The sequence below is a fragment of the Ictidomys tridecemlineatus genome, unplaced genomic scaffold (genome assembly GCF_052094955.1).
Source record: "Ictidomys tridecemlineatus isolate mIctTri1 unplaced genomic scaffold, mIctTri1.hap1 Scaffold_160, whole genome shotgun sequence".
Lineage (NCBI taxonomy): Eukaryota > Metazoa > Chordata > Mammalia > Rodentia > Sciuridae > Ictidomys > Ictidomys tridecemlineatus.
The window spans coordinates 451,092-467,295 of record NW_027521401.1 but is presented as its reverse complement, the minus strand read 5'-3'; positions in this window follow the sequence as shown (position 1 = coordinate 467,295).

Here is a 16,204-nt window from a genome sequence, read left to right as displayed (position 1 = left end):
CGAAGAAGTATAATAAATTTTTAAATTAAAAAAAAAGAAGTGATCATTTAAATGAAACAAAATAATCTTATCTGTATTGCTGTTGTCCCCTGCCCCCAGCCCCAAACAGCATGAAATACCTGGTAGGGAAAGAAGAAGCCTCTAGGACCCTATCATTATCCTGCTAGGTGTCAGGCCATCTGGCCCCAAACTGCAATTTTAGGTCACCCCTAAAGTGAAGTTCTGGGGAGAGGTCACAGAACCCGCCCTGGCTGTTTCAGGGGGCAGCATCCAGCCTGGAAGTTTGGGAAGATGCTTGATTCTCCTTCTCCCATCTCCCTAAGGTGGCCCCTAATTTCTTTTTCAGAGTCCAGATTTGGGGGAAAACATATTTCTGGGTTGCTTTCTGAAGCTGAGAAAATAATAATGGGAGATGGTTCACCTGTTGACTCTGTTCCTTTCTAAGGAACAAAGCGGTCTCCAGCTCTATGCCTGGACACCCACACACAGTACCAGTCACACATGGGCCTACCAACACACCAAGTGACCAAGGCAAGCAGCCCAGAACTGCTCCCACCCCATGGCACAAAGCTAGAGACACAGGGCCCCAACCCAGATACACGGACACATGCAATCGGCACCTGTCCCCACTCTCTCCAGTTTGAGAGAACCCCCAGCCCCTCCAGCAGGCCCATCAGAGAACCTTCTTTACTTGAAGGTTTCATCTTGCCCTCTTGCTAGCCCTTTCCATTTTCTGCTCTTCAGTTTTCATCCCTACCACAAGATTTTTTTTGTAAGCTTCCTTCTTTTCATTAGTGCCAGAGGCTAAATGATGCAGAGGCAGAAGTAAAAGCTGGACCACAGATTAATAGCTGCCTGGGGCAGCAAGGACCAGACTTTGTCTTGTTTGTTTTTCTTATTCTCCTGTCCCTCCTTCCTGTCCCCTGCCCCTCCCAAACAATAAGCTGGCAACTGAAATGTCTCTCAATATGAAACACAGCACCCCGCCCCCCCCTGGATTTCTATCTCCCATTTCCTTCACTTTCATTGATTTGGCCCCCTATGGCCCATTCTGGCCACCTCCAGGGCTCCCTGGGTGGCCTCACTTCCACATACAAAGGGTGAGTTTGGAGAAAGAAGAAGGAGGGATGGGAAGGAGATGCTTAGCATCAGAAAGGGACTCATTTATACTAAATATGCTTTCTTTTGAGAGAGAGAGAGAGAGAGAGAGAGAGAGAGAGAGAGAGAGAGAGAGAGACAGAGAGAGAGAGAGAGAATTTTAATATTTATTTTTAGTTTTTGGTGGACTCAACATCTTTGTTTGTATGTGGTGCTGAGGATCAAATCTGGGCCGCACACATGCCAGGCGAGTGCGCTACTGCTTGAGCCATATCCCCAGCCCACTAAATATGCTTTTGATGGGATGGATAGGGAGATATTTTTCATGTACTTTTCCCCCAAGTTCCAATCAAAATTTGGGCTGGTTAAGGATCTTTCCACTATTCACTCTGGTGCCAACTAAGAGTCACACTTAAGAGTCACTGCAAAAACCTCATGTTGTCCACAATAAATACATACAATTTTATCTGTCACTATAAAATAAATAAATAAGTAGCCACACCTTTGTTAACATCACTGAGAACACTTTGATTGATGAGTGTTCTCTGCCAAGGGTGTTACATGCAAGAGCCTACAACTGTGCTGTTTGCATAAGTGCAGGCAGCCCTGGTTTGCATGCCCCCGTTCACAATTATTTGGCATTTTTTGGAGACTCCTATGTCCCAGGTATGATGTTGGGATGGGTCTAGGACCTACACTCTAGGAATCATGGTGGAATAGAGAGATGGGTGTGGTGGATTGTCAAATGTCCCAAACTCAGAAGGCTACTGGCTGAGAATGCCTGTGATTCTGCCTGGGGAATATTCTCCCTACTTCCTAGCTGTACAAGAACATGGTTGCATAAAACAAGCCAAAATTACCAGAGGATGAGTAGCCCAGGACCTGCCCTCAACCAAGGATAGATGGGGCATGAGTGAGTATGTTCTGGTTTAGATGTGAGGTGTCCCCAGAAAACTCATGTGTGAGAAAATGCAAGAAGGTTGAGAGATGAGAGGATTTGGTTATGAGAATCTTAACCCAATCGGTGAATTAACCCACTGCTAGGTATTAACTGGGTGATAATGATCGGCAGGTAGGTGTGGCTACGGGAGCTGGGGTGTTGGGGGAGTGTCTTTGGGGTGTATAGTTTGTCTGTGGTAAGGAGTGTGCTTTCTCTCTCTCTCTCTCTCTCTCTCTCTCTCTCTCTCTCTCTCTCTCTCTCTCTCTTGGAGTCCACATTATGACCTATTTTTCTCTGCCATACACTTCTACTGTGATGTTCTGTCTCAACTTGGGCCCAGAGCAATGGTACAGACCATCTATAGACTGAGATTTCTGAAACCATGAGTCCTCAATAAACTTTTTCTCCTCTAAAATTGTTTTTGTAAGGTCTTTTGGTCACATCTCTGAAAAGGTTGACTGAAACATGTTCTCCCAGGTTAGCAGTTGCAAACCCTGAGGATTAGTTCCTAGGCTCTCCAATTGGACTGGGGTCACAGGCTTGGTAAGGTACCTTTTAGAGATTTCTTCCTTTTCTTCCCTTTCCTTCCTCTTTATCCAAAAAGAATGAAAAGAGGTCATTACCAAAGTCCAGTGAGTAATAAGAGGAGAAGACACCGGGGGACACATACTCCAGACTGCAGGTGTTGAGGAGTGTCCCAAGGAAAGGATGAGGGCCAAGCTGGTGACAGGCAGAGGCAGGGTGCTTTCAGAAGATGTAGTCTGCTCAAGAGACACAAATGAGGTAATGCCTGTGGAAGTCCTTGATAAACTGGCAAGGGGCCTATTGTGTGAAAAAATCACTGTAGAGAAACAGGACCAGACGGAGCTCTGACTTCATCTCTCCTGGGTCTGCACTGGGTAAAATTGTGAGGTCAGGCAGTTTATCTTCTAGCCACAGCCTCCCTTTCTGGGCCTTTTTCTAGAATTCTGTAGTCCCATTACTCTCTCTGAACCTTTTACTCTCTTACCTTTTTCAAAATCCACTCTAAGAAAAGACTCTGATGTTTATCCTATACCCTTCTGGGTGACTTTCTATCAAAAGTTTCCCTCTCTGAGGTCCCTGAGGAGTCTATTTACTGTTGACTGAAATTATCAAAGAGGAACTTCCTTGAACAACTACCTTCTTGGGTGAGGGGGAATGAGGACTGCTAACAGTGTGACACAGGAAGTGCTGTGGCATCCGTGTTTCTTCCTAAAGGAGACCTCATTTCAGCTCCAATAATCAGGAAGTGACTTCTCTCAATAAAAGGAAGTGGCAGAAAATCTCCCTTTTGCCCCACTGATGGTGCACAGAAAGCTCAGGATAGAGAATACCCAAGCAGAACAAAGCTCTCCCTGGTTTAACAAATGGAGCCCAGCAGCCAGAATTTGGCTGAGCTTCCTGGAGGGAATAAAAACCTCCGGGAAAAAAATCAATGGATAATGATTATACTTAAAGTGCCCTTTAAGCAATTACATTAGCAGACCTGGAGAACAATCTGAAAATCCTAACAGGAGTTCCAATATAAGGACTGTAACAGGAGCAAAGATTACCAATGTATGAGTATTCCTCGGCCATCACCCCAAGAACCTGGGGTGGGGGAAGATTTTTTTTTTCCTTAAAGCTAGCTAAGTCAGATTCTGGCCTGTGTCACATGCAGAATAATCAGGTGAAAGAATGTTTAAAAAAATCACTGAGATGTTTGATCTACATAATAAATATGTAAGGGAGAAGAGAAACAGAAGTGAGGAGACGAAGGTGGGGTGGGGATGAGCTGCTATGGGGACAGAGAGATTTGGGGTACATGATGGCTTGGAAGAGATTATTTAAGAGAGTAACAAGGGATGAGAGGATTTAAAAGAGATTTTGTTTGAAGTAAGAATGTACACTCACTTTTTGCATTTTGTTAAAACACAAATTAAAAACAGAACACATTTAATTATTCTTAGATTGCCAGTCTGTGTTTCTTTGCGAATAAAAGCAAAAAAAAAAAAGCACCCCGTGATCTACCTACCTTAATTAGACAACGGATCCCACACAGGGAGCTACCTGCTCTCAGCATCTGGAACCTGACTGTGTCAGGCAGGAAAGGGCAGCAGGATTTCACCCCTGCACTGCCTGTGAGGGGCTCCGTGGAGAATGAGGCAATCTGACACTGAGTGAACATCTGAGACTGCAGATGGCCTGGGTGACACATAAGGATAAGCAGAGCCCAGAAGAGGAACTCAAATCAAACTAGCACAGAGACTCTTTCAGTGACTGTCCTTTTAAGAGCACTTATCAAATTCTTAGTTGTGAGAAACTACAAGAGCCTCTCGGGATCCCACTGAGTAGTAGCCTTCAGAGTTTGCAGTAGAAAGGCGCGTCAGTGTTTACTGGGCAGGAAAGCACACGTAGTCCTCATTCCAGAGTGTGCAGCCAGTCAGTCTTGAGGGGTGCCTTGGCTCTCTCCAGAGCCCCTCACAGGCAGGGCTGAGCCCAAACCCTGTTGTTCTCCCCCGCTGAGAGGTTCCAGCTGCTCAGAGTACACAGGTTCATGTAGGCAAAGCCCTCACAGTACTTGTCATTCTGGTTTTGCTATACATTACACGTGTACTTGAGTTCCTACTTCAGAAAAAGAAAAACCCTCTCCCTAGATAAAGAAATGGCAAGCAGCACAGCCCCCATGGGAGAGGAGGTCTTCTTGAAGCTCTGAAGTAACTTGCTTTGATGCTGAAATTGTGCCTGGTAGGGTCAGGCTGCCGACACCCGCTAGGGGAAGGATGATCCATGAAAGCAGCTCTTCTCTTGGGCCAAAAGAGTGGCTTCCTAGGTCCTTCACAGGATCTCCTGCTTCTAGCCCTGTTTTTTCAGCCCAGCATGTACAGATCTGTCCCTCTGTCCAGCACCAGACTATGGACAAGGCTCAGAGAGGAAAACTGAGCAGATTGAATCTTGTGAAATAAAAGCAGCCATGTCACAGCTTGGATTTGTAGTGTCCCTCAAAGTTCTTGTATTTCCACAGAATTATTAAGAGGTGAAATGATCATATTGTGAGAGTTGAACCCTAATCAGTCCATCCTAGTATGAATAGACAGGGCGGTAACTGTAGGCAGGTGGGTCAGAGCTAGAGGAGGTGGGTCACTAGGGTGTGCCCCAGAAGTGTACACCCTAGTGAAAGCTACTGTAACCCATTTCTGCTATTCTATAGAACATCAGCACACTGTCCCCTGTATCATGCTCAGCATATAACACAAGCTCTGTTCTTATTCCAATGACACACAGCTTTGAGCAGTGATGTTCTCTGCCACCATGGTCTCATGCATATCAATGCTGGAGGGGCCTTGGAGATTTAGCATATAAGGGAACTGGACCAGGGAAGCTCACAGACTCACTTGGGGCTACACAGCAGGCTGGGGCTGACCCAGGACTTTCCCCAGCAGTCCAGACTCCTCATCCACTGCTCCTCCTACTCAGAGCTCACAAGGACACACAGTAGCGCAGGCAGAGTGTGCCTCACTTTGTCATCCTGGAAGCTCTTCATTTTCCAATTTAATGGTATCCCTCTAAGGTATAGAAAAACACAGGCACCTCCTTGAAAGTGCTAAAACTTCACTCCTTCCTGGTTGTACCTGTGGAGCTAGACAGTGAGAGATTCCTGGTGGCTGGGGAATTCAAAGTCAGGCAGCAATGCCATTAGCACCAGTCAACTTGGTCCACACAAAAGCAGCTGATAAGAGATAAAATAAGCTCAGTCTCTTCATTTGTAAGATGGGCATATTAACAGGATCTATCACACAGGAATGTGGAAAGAAGGAAATGAGACCTAACAAGATCATATATATTTTTGCACAGGACAATAAATTTAGCTATGTTTATAAAGTTCACTGAGATTTTGAGTAAGGCAACCAGACTGTGATGGTCAGATTGATATCTCATAAATGATTTCAAGCAGAAAGTAGACAGTGCTGTAACTTGGGGCCATCAGAGGAGCTAGAAGAACCCTAATAGTTAGGGCTGTCCACTGGGTTTCCACATGGGAAAACTTAGGACTTACTTGATGCTGGGCTTCACCAAGAAGAGGCATAGGACATGAATCTACACCCTCAGCCTCCATTGGGTGTGGCTTAGGAGCTTGTACTGGTCTCAGCTTGCAGCAAGGGGCCCTGATGACCAGGTCATGCAGCTCTGGGGAAGTCAGAGGTGGGGAAACAAAGTGGACATCCACCCAAAGTCATTTCTAAAGTCAGATCCACTCTGACACCCAATCTGATCTCCAGCAGCCTTAACGTAATGCCTGGCCTCCATGGTGCTCCATAAATAGTTGCTGAATGAGTCAATCAACCAATGATATAGACCAAAGTCAAATTGGAACTCCAAACTCTAAAATCGTTATCCCCTCACTTTCTATAATGAAACCTGCCTGTCCGAAGCCAGGATTCACTTTGCAATGCCCTGGGCCAGCCTTTCAATCACTTTACACAGTCTCTGGCTCGGAACCTCATGAGTCTCCCCTGGGGATTATGAATTCCCATTTGATCATTCCCCAACACCTCAATTAATTTATGTGATGATGTCCGGCCAGGATCTTACTTCCGTGTAAAGTGAACCTGAGAAAGGAACACCTCCCGGGTCACCATCCTTGAAATGCCAAGCACCTTCATTAATGCTTGGCCCTGGCACAGGGGGAGAGCTGTGAGCCTCACTGAAGCATGGCTGCCCAAGGGCCAGGTCACAAGGCAACTCGCTGCCGGAGCTCAGCCAGGGCTGTCCATGGCTAAGCACACTAATTGGATTCCAGGTTGGGTGCTCTTGGCAGCTCCAACCACTTGTGTGGATGCCCAGTCACCTTTCCCATCACAAAAAGCTAGAGGTTTTAAAACTCTATTGACCATGACCCATGGTAAGAAACGCACTTCTTAGAGTCACCCAGGTGTGTGTGCATACAACTTTACCCCTACTCTTTTGGTTTTAACATCTATTTGATCTCCTCTCTGATAGTTCATTAGTATTTCTTCTATAGTTTCTCGAGGTTATTTCCCATGATTCAGCCATTATACACTTCTTGAAACTTTTAAGCCTTTTGAACAACTGAACGAATTGCTCACAGGTGCAGAACCGTATTTGATTACATAAATTAACCCTAGGAAATGCATTCAATTATGAGGAATACTTTAACACACTGTATTAGGTTCAAAATAGGTGAGGCATGTTTAAAATTACATGCCGAGGAAATCCTAAGCTTCATTTCAAAAGCATTAAGTAAGTTGAGGGTTCAGAGATGCATTTAATTTTAATAAACAGGTTACTTCCCACCTGTAACCTGTTACCATCAACATTTGCAAATTAACAGGCATGGATTTTCTGGTGAATACTAGGTGATTGTGTGCTCATTGGCATGATCGAATATGGGAAATGTTTTAGGCAGTGTGTAGGAAGGTAGGTAAAAAGATAGGTAGGAAGAAAGGACCGTAGCAATCATAGGTAGGGGAGAGAGAGAAAGAGAGAGGGAGAGGAAAAAACAGGAATGGATGGATGAATGGATGGTAAAAATAATTCAACAATAATAATAATAATTGTTGCAATTATTATTTGATGATGATGATGATGATGATGATGATGATGATGATGATGATTTTTTCTTTGGTTTTCGGGGTAGCAGCAAATATCATCTGTTTTGGGTGTTACAGGTCTCTTATTTTGCCAAAATCACTCACCCTCATTGACTCCTAAACATTCAGTAATAGAGGCAGAATAAATATTCTTACCTGACAAAGTAAGGCATCATAGAAGCTCAGAGAGGTGAAGGGATACAATGCCACACTTCGATGGCAAGTCTGAAACTCAGTCCCTGAGCTCCCGATTCAGTGCTCCTTCTACTCTACCAGGCAGGCAGAGGAGATGAGGGATTGCTGAAGGCAACAAAGGGTACTCCTCTCTGCATTCCTCCTGTGCCTAAAACATTCTAGAACAGGTCCCAGTCCTTGGTCCAAGCCTTTTTGGCTATCTCAGAAAGCAGCATTAAAGCAAAATGGCCCTAGGTCACCCCTTGTGCAGTGGCCCGTGTTGGTGCCAGACAAGCTTGTGAAGTAGAGAAATCTTACTTTCCAGTTTTTCTGACCAGCTTTGCTAGAGTCCTGATCTCCTTGCTTCTTGTGAGTAGGGACACTGAGCTATGAACTGCAACATTTTGATGTCTAACGATTATCTTTATGAGATATTTGACCTCTGCCCTTTACAGGTGAAAAGGTCAGTCCCTGGTGAGTTCTGAAAAAGTCAATCCCCAAGTGCTTTTTGCTGGTCCTCTCATCTCATCTGTGTCCATTCTTAGTTGGGCACTGGACTGCCTTGTTTTGATCTCTGGCTGTCAAAATGCAGCTCAGTCCTTCAAACGTAAGGCAGCCTTGATCAATTAATTGGCTCATTTCATGGTACATCTATATCATGCCAGCCTTTCTTATCATGTGATTGTAATTCTCAATCAAATCTATGAGGTTGGTATTATTAGCCCCACTGTATAGGCAGGAAGCGTAAAGCTTGAGGAGTAGTCATTAGTAGTGAATAGTTAATGCCTGGTACAGCTAAGATTCAAATCCCCATTTGGCTGATGCCAAAGTCTATGCTCTATGTTATCACCCCAATTGCATTAATTAATTGCTGTCATTGAGCAACTGAGGACTTAGTCTTCAGATCCCCAGCTCATCAGCAGGGATTTGAACCTACATTTAAAAGAACACTATCTTCCAACTCAGTTCTTCAGACTAAGAACAACGATCTGTAGCAGTGTGAGAAATTTTTTCAGCCACAGGCACAAAGTTCTCTGAAACCTGATACAGATCAGGAACAGGAAGAAGATAAGAGGTGTGTCTATTACAGATTATGGGCAAAAGCCTTGGATAAGGAAAAGATTCCACTGTACTGAGAAATGACTTTATGCAAGGCAAGAAAGAAACACATCACCTGTTGGCCAGGTCTCAAGAAGCTGGTAAGGCAGTGCAGGTAGAAGGGGGAAGGGACTGAAGGGCAGAAGGACAAGAGTGCTGGGCTCCCTCTGCCCTTGGATAGTGCAGCAGCTGGGTACACCGGAGGATAGCCAGGGAGCAATAGCAGAGATGCCTTTGGAGTGGGCAGAGGGCCTTGGACATTGCGGGTTCTTCAGCTTCTGTGTTTCCCACGGGACAAGCTTTGATAGACTTTGGTTTCTTTTGACTTTCAGGTATTAAAAACAGAAATAGAAACAATTCAGGGCTTTCATAGACTCAGTTCTACTGAAATCCAGATTCTCCGACAAGTTGGCACAGGGCCATGAGCAAGCCACAGGCCTTGCAATAACAGGTTCAGGGTGCAGAGCAGCTGCAGTGGGAGGCCAGGGCGGAGGGAGGAGCCGAGTGTTCTGTGCCCCTGCCGGGCTTACCATCAGCAACCAGTGATGGAAACAGAATGACCCAGCAATGACGAAAGGAAGGGAGACAAAGCCAACCCAAGCCAGGCTGGGAGAGCTGAGGGCTAACGGAGCGCTGGGCAGGGGTGGGTGAGAGAAGACGGGAAATGAGAGAAGGCTCCCTGTGGATGCATTTTGAGTCTTGGAAGATGAGGTAAGTACAACCCACATGCAGAAAGAAGATGGCATTGCTGGGTGGAAAACCTGCTGAGGAAAGGCACTGAGGCTAGAACCCCAGGCCATAAACCATTGTTTGGGTCAGTATGGAGACATGAGTTCATTGGTGTGTGGGGAAGAGATGGAAAAGTGTCATGGGAAGCACCTTGCCGGGGGGCCATAGCACCTCACTGCCTGTTTCCTAATCTGCAGATTGGAGAAATAATCCCTGCTGTATAGAGATGCCAGGAAGATTAAAAGACATAGTATCTGTTAAAGGCCCAGTTCCCTGCTTGTCAACCTACAGGTGCTCTATAAATGGAGACTTTCTTCATTCCTTCAAAAAGGGCAGATGATGGGTCCTAGGGGCTCTTCTCATGTATGTTTAGGTGGGTCCTTCTCAAAAAGTAAATAATACTCCCCAAAGAGTCATCTAGAGAACTTTATAGGTATCCTAAGTGACTCCAACTTCTCTTCTTCCTTTGGCCTGTTCCCCAAAGATGAGGGGGCAGACAGGTAGAGGCTGAGGTCTCATGCTACCTATTCTTTTTTTCTGGTGGGAGGTACCAGGGACTCAACTCAGGGGCACTGGATCACTGAGCCCCATCCACAGCCCTAGTTTGTATTTTATTTAGAGACAGGGTCTCACTGAGTTGCTTAGCACCTTGACATTGCTGAGACTGGCTTTGAACTTGAGATCCTCCCTTCTCAGCTTCCAGAGCCACTGTAATTATAGGCATGCACCACCACATCTGGCTCATGCTACCTATTCTTTTTATTTTTTAAAGACTTTTATTTTATTTATTTATTCTTATGTGGTGCTGAGGATCATACCCAGGGCCTTTCACGTGCTAGGTGAGTGCTCTACCGCTGAACCACAACCCCAGCCCACATGCTAACTATTTTGATAGCCTCTGTCCCACTACCTGAGTATGCATGTGTGTGTGTGTGGAGGGGGAGGGAAGGGTGCACAAACTGAAGAATGGGTCCCATGCGCATGTATTTTGGCTCATGTATATCCTTTTCAGCAATTCTAAAGCCTAGATAAAGACAGAGGAGGGGCAAAATTAAAGTCAACGTTAATTGTCATTGATCGATCTACTTAATGGTCTGAAAATGCCCAATTAAAGCAGTGCACATGGCTGGCTGCTGAGCTAGAGGCCTGAAGGATGCCCTTTGGATGATCAAAGTTTGCTGCATGGAAGACTGTTCCCATCTCGACCTCTTCCAGCCCCTTCCTGCCTCTCTGGGTGACAGGGCCTGGATTCCAGGCACTGGGTGGGGGTGTGTGTGGCACAGCCCCCACTGTACCCTGTTGTCAGTTATTCTGAATGGCCTCCTGGTTTTATCTTAGCTTAGCATGCCTGGATGCTCACCATCATGAATCACGTGATACTTTATTTCCTAAGAGCTTGCTTTCTTTTTCGCCTATGACCTGAAGGTGAGGTGGTGAATGACTTGGTTATCAGGATGAAGAGAATCCAGAAGAGCCTAGAGAGGGAGACTCCATCTAGTGGCAGCCACCTGCCATTCTGAGGGACCATGGCTTGCTTTCCAGCTCTACCACACCTGCTCACTGAGACTGAGCAGAAGCAGCACAAGAATAAAATCTAACAAGTCTGGTCCTTTCTGTTTAACGGTCCTGGGTAGATCCACCATCATCCTCCAAAGGAGTTATGAAAAGTGGAGGCCTCTGCCTGTTATTCACTGTAGCACCCCATCCCCTGGCACACCAGCGCCTCACATCTAGGAGGGACTTGGTAACTACACATCAAATAAGTAAGTGAAAGGCAAGCCAGGGGACTGCCCAAGACCTAAAATCTGCAAAAGCCTTATGCAGACACGGGTGTGAGCCCAGGTCAACTAATGCGACCAAAGTGAGCATCTCCCACAAGGGACAGCCAGAACTGCACAATTCCCCAGGATCTTTTTGTATAGAATACAGTGCTATCTGTGCCTCTGAGACTGCAGTGTTGGGGCCCAGCCAGACCTCTGTAGAACAGTGAACTTTAAATCCTTGTTCATGAAGTCATTCTTGATTCAGTCACAAAACTGTGGTCTCTGTAAACTCTTCAGTACATGTGGGCACTTTTAGGAGAAGACATGTTCACAGGATTTTCACCTTTGATACTAGGTAATTATGTTGTTAAAATATTCTGAGAACCCATTCTTGGTATCAAAAATTCTCAGGAAAATAGAAATAGAGAGAAGCTTCCTAGAATTGATGGAGAGCACCCTATGACACCCTACAGCTTACAAGTTTAATCATGAGAGATAGCACACTTTCCTCTTCAGATTTGAAAGAAAAATATCTACTTTCCCCATTTTTATTCAAACAGTGCTATAAGATCTAGATAGTGCAATAGGAAGAAGAGGAAATAAAAGGAATGTGGATCATAAAGCAAAAGCTAAAATTATCCCTATTTGAAATGGCATGATTATTAACCTATAAAATTGCAAATGACCTGTGAAAATTCATGGAACTAATAAAAAAAAGAGTTCAGCAATATTGTAAAACACAAGATCAACAGACAAAAGTCAATTATGTTCCTATACAGTAGTAAAGAACACATGGGTGCTGGAATTAAAAATAAAATCAAAATGTGCATCGGATTTGTAGGTTTAAAACTACATATTCTGAGGAAAGAAATCAAATATCCAAACGAATGGAGAGATATACTGTGTTCACAGATTGACTGACTCAACATAGCAATTCTTTTCAAATTGATACAGAGGTTTAATTCAATTCCTATTAAAATCCTGGAAAGATATTTTTGTAGGTATAGTTAAGACTATTCTAAACTGCATATAGAAAGGAAAAATAGCTCTAATCACTAAAAGAGTTTTGAAACAGAATAAAGTGGTAAGAATCAGTCTATTCATTTTCAAGACTTATTATATAGCTACATTAATCAAGGCTAGATGATACCGGTGGAACGATAGACCCACAGATTGTTGCAACAGGACAAAGAGCCAACAAACAAACCCACACAAATATGCCCAACAGATTTTTGACAAAGTAGAAGAAGCCATTCAATGGGGGAATGATAGACCGTTCAACAAGGGGTACTGAGGCAAGTGGAATTCACAGGCTAAAATATCACACACCTAAGCAAAAATTAACTGAAAGTAGATTCCAGACTTATGGTAAAAAGTAGAACGATAAAACTTTTAGGAAAAAAAAATAGGAGAAACTACTCAGGACTTGTTACTAACAGCATGATATATAAAGGAAAAAATAATAAAATGGATTTCTTCATGATTTAAAACTCTTGCCATTTGAAAGAGCTCACTCACTAAGAGAGTGAATACAGCAGCTACATTGTGAGATAAAATATTTTCAAATTATATATCAGATAAAGGATTCTTATATGACATATATAAAGCACTCTCAAAATTCCACAGCAAAAAACAAAAAAAAAATCAACTAGAAAAATGGACAAGGGGCATTTCACTGAGGATATGCCGATGGCAAATAAGCCCATGAGAAGATGTTCAACATCATTAACAGTTAGGAAAATGCAAACGAAAAGCACAAGAAGAAATCACTATGTTCAAAATGATTACAAGACCACCAAATACTGGGAAAGATGGGAGAATCTGAATCACACAAATATTGTTGGTGGCAATGTAAATTGGCTCAGCTATTTACACTCTGGAAAATGAGATGTTTCTTTAAAGAATTAGACATGCAACTACAATATAATCCAACAACTATACTTCAGAGCATTTATGCCAGAGAAACAAAGACATGTTCACACCAAAAAATCTGGATACAAATGTTTAGAGCAGTTTTATTCATAACAGCAAAAACTAGAAACAACTCAGATGTCCTTGAATGAGGGAATGGTTAAAAAAAACTGTGGTACATCCATATCATGTAATACTATTTGGCAGTAAAAACAAAAATGTTATATTGACAGACAAACAACCTATAAAGATTTCCAGAGAATTATGCTTAGGAAAAAAAAAAAACTAAAACCAAATGATGACATTCTTGAAATGACAAAGTTACAAAAAACAGAAAATATTAGTGGTTCCAATGGCTTACAAAGGGCTGGGGGAAAGAAGGGAAGTGGATGTAGCTGTTTTTTTATTTTTTAATTTGTTTTAATTAGTTATACATGAAAATAGAATGCATTTATTCACTTTGATATGTCATACATAGATGGGATATAATTTCTCATTTTTCTGAATGTACAAGATGCAGAATCATATTAGTCATGCAGTCACATAAAATACAATGATAATGTCTGTTTCATTCTACTATCTTTCCTGTCTCCACATCTGCTCCCCAGCCCTCCCATCACTTCCCTCTACCTAATCTAAGATAACACTATTCTTCCCTAGTGCCCCCCACCTTATTGTGAATGAGCATCCGCATATTAGAGAAAACATTCAGCCTTTGGTTTTGTGGGATTGGCTTATTTTGCTTAGCATGATATTCTCTACCTTCAATGATTTATTGGCAAATGCCATAATTTCACTCTTCTTTTAAGCTGACTAATATTTCATTGAGTATATATACTACATTTTCTTTATCTATTCATCTTTGAGGGATGCCTAGGTTGGTTCCATAGTCTAGCTATTGTGAATTGAGCTGCTATAAACATCAATGCGGCTGCATAACTATAGTATGCTGATTTTAAGTCCTTTGGGTATAAACCAAGGAGTGGAATAGCTGGGTCAAATGGTGGTTCCGTTCCCTATTTTCTGAGGAATCTCCATATTGCTTTCCATAGTGGTTGCACCAATTTGCAGTCCCACCAGCAAGAAAAGGGCAATATAAGGGATCTTTGCAATGATGGGAATGTTCCATTCTGCATTGATGCCCAAACCCTGGTTGTGATATTGTACTCTAGATATACAGAATGTTTTCATTAGGGGATACTGGTCCACAGGATCTCTGCGTCACTTCTATAGCTGTATGTGAGTCTGAAAGTATCGCAAAATAAAAAGTTTAATTTAAAAAATAAAGGGGAATGAAAACTACAGATAGAATAAGTCTTATAGAATTCCATGCACACACAGGAGTGCATTCAGAGCTGGTGACATCTGAGCCAAGTCTATAATCTAGTTAATTGTATTGGGTTAGTCGAATGTATTGTGCCAATGTCAATTTCCTGCTTTTGATAATGTAGCGTGTTATGTAAAATGTTGAGAAAAGCTGGGTGAGTGATAAGTATATGGGACCTCTCTGTTAATTTTGCAACTTCTTGTGAGTCTATAATTATTTCCAAATAAAAAAAAAAGTTTTTTTTTTTCCCAAAGTGCTGAGAACAAAAGAGAAACCATATATTATTAGGAGGGTTGTGTAGTTCCAACACTGACAGTTCGGTGAGAGCAGTTCCCATAAGCCATCCTGCTAGTGGTGTCTGCAAATAGGACTCAATGGATGTAGCTGGCATGATGCTTCCTAATGCACCTCAGGGAGCTCATGCTCAGTTCCTGCATCAGGAGAGCTGGGGTTGAAATGTGCTTCCTCTAGACCTGGGCTCACTTTTCAAGGTTGAGGAAGGCAAAGCCTGACCTCAAGGGACCCCAGTCCACTGCAGAGGATAGGCTGGGCAACAAGACACCTGCACCAGTTGTAGCCTTGTTAACAGGACTCTGTTCCTACTTTCAGGCAGCTTCCTCGTGGCAATCATCAGAGAAATGAAAAGAAAAACATGGAGAATACAACCCTCCTGTTCCTGGAAAAACTGTTCTGGGAGAGCATGCACTTTGAGTCAAATGGAGATGAAGCCCTCACATCATCCTGATATGAGATGTCAGGCATCCCAGAGTGGCATGTATGCATCCATGTGCACACATGTGTGTATGTTCATTTTCTGTATATTTTCTGTGTAGTTCATCCATAGCTTTGCTATTCACAGTCTGATTACTGTCTCTTAAAATTTAGTTTTCTTTCAAATCTGTCATTGAAAATATTTCCAAATTTAACTACCATTCAGCTTTTACATAACATATTCTAAAACTCAGGGCTACAATCTGTTGTTTCCTATAACTGCACACTTTGCAAGATATCCTTCCAAAAAGAGGTGGAGGTGGAATCTATTTACTGGTTCTTAGATTCTGTGTTGTCTGGTGACTTTTTTTGGCCATAAGTATGTGTTGGCAGTATTGATGTGTTACTTTCAAGTCAAGCCCTCAGAACATCTTCCATACTATGCTCCAAGGTTGCTTAACCACCATTATCTAGGAATAACATGTGGAGTACAAAAGGGACAATGCATTTGATATAACTCTTACCTAGTGTGAGGTCAAGAATGAGATAGGCAGTTTGGGCATCCAGGTGGCATTGTGTGGGAGCCACAGAGTATCTCTTCTGGAAATGGCAAATTATCTTGATAGACTGATATGTAGTAAGGATTTGTGTGAGGAGGAGAGTGCAATAGTTGAGTATAGAAAATATCATTTGAGAGAGCTTGTCTTGTAGCCATGAGTCTTAGAATATGGTAGGTAAAAGCTTAATTGGCATCCTGGAGGAACTGTACAATTCCAGGGTATTTTTAACAAAATAGGAGAAAAATAAGTTAAAGTTGATGAAAGAATTGAGTGATAAGAAA